Below are 1,741 nucleotides of genomic sequence, written 5' to 3'. Positions count from 1 at the left end.
TTATGTCTTTTCCAAGTCTAGCCATCTATCTGCATTTCTCTCAGTCTGTCTCTCTCGATATATATATATATATCTGTTGATATAGATATCTCTATTGGTCATGTTTCTGTCTTTTCAAAGTCTAGCCATCTATCTAAATTTCTCTGTCTGTCTCTCTCGATAATATAGATCTGTATTGATATAGGTATCTCTATTGCTCTCTCTCTCTCTCTGTACCCTACCCCCTAAGCCCCATACCCTATTGTCCTCGTTGTTATTCATCTATCACGATATTGTATTGTACATAAGTTCTATGTTTATGTTTGCACATGCCTGTGTAATTTTGACGTTGGCGTGAATTGACTCTTGCTTCTTCTTGTTTTTTTCTTTTTCCTTTTTTTTTTTTTTTTTTTTTTTTCCAATTATTATTCTTGTCCAGAGGGCTGGATATAAACAAGTACTTTGTGCCTACTCCTTTACCCTCGTAAAAAAAAAAAAAAAAAAATTGTTCGTTCGTTCGTTCGTTCTCTCTCTCTTGCTCTCTCTCTCTCTCTCTCTCTCTCTCTCTCTCTCTCTCTCTCTCTCTGTGTTCTTTTTGTTGTTGTTGTTTTCTTCAATACAAAAATTGGTGCTGAAGTCATAGCCCAGATTCAGTGCATGGGGTATACTGATTGGCTGATCGTGATGGTGTGGTTGATCTTGAGTGTATTGGATACAGAGTGTGTAAACCTGAGCTTTTAACAAACATGGTCATTCAAAGCTGTTTAGCCTTGTCATTCCTGTAACTGATGGTTGTCTAATTCTATTATCATGTGTTCTTTACAAAATAACGATCAGAATAATGGAGACAAAGCAGTTCATACTGAATACAGCTATGCAGGACTGGTACATGTTAATTTTAGTTGAAAAAGAAAAGGAAAAAACTTTTCAGTGCTGCTGATGAACAAGTGATTTGGCCTTCTATCCTTAACTCTCTCCATACGAACGGCGAAAGAGACGACGTTAACAGCGTTTCACCCCAATTACCATCATGAAAATATTGCAAGCGGAAGGCTCTCATACTGAAGAGGTGAATGTTGACAAAGAATACCACAGTTCTGACGACGGAAGCTAAAGGTTGGGTCATTCAGACACCCACTGGACATCCGAGGGGTCTGTGTAGAGGAGAAGAGAGGACTGGCCGTGAGGACTGAGTGAGTTAAAAAACAACATGAGTAAAAAAGAAGAAAAAAAAAAGAACTGTTAAAGATACCTTTCAGATCAGTTATCCGATGAGGGCAAATTGTCTCCTGTGTGATATTCATTTTGGGCCAATGTTATTCAAGAACCTGAGTGCACTTTTGCTGTAACCTTGACCTAGGTCATAGTTGTGCAGGAACCCTGTGAGAACCCTTGCGGAAAACCTGAGTAGGGGTCAAGGTCATAAGAGTATTCTAGGTACCTGAATAATCTGTGAGAACATTTGTGCTGGTTTTGATCCATGTTATTTCCATGGTTATTTGGAAATCTGTGAGTTTTGAGAAGTGATGTTGTTTTTTTTTCATTTGTCAGTTTTCAGCTGTTAATCGCTTGGTGTCAGGGGGACTGTGTCAGAAGGTGTGACCAGAAGAACTGGAGACGATGTGAAGAAATCGTTACAAGCATAAAAAATGCTGTCATTGATTTCACAGTTATACTTTTGTCGATCAGTGTCATTGCCAAAACAACCTCCTCATTTTCAACAGAGTTCAAAATTCCACTTCTGTTTATGATGATTTATGGT

This window comes from Babylonia areolata, chromosome 4 (genome assembly GCF_041734735.1).
Source record: "Babylonia areolata isolate BAREFJ2019XMU chromosome 4, ASM4173473v1, whole genome shotgun sequence".
Classification (NCBI taxonomy): domain Eukaryota; kingdom Metazoa; phylum Mollusca; class Gastropoda; order Neogastropoda; family Buccinidae; genus Babylonia; species Babylonia areolata.
This window is presented reverse-complemented; position numbering follows the sequence as displayed.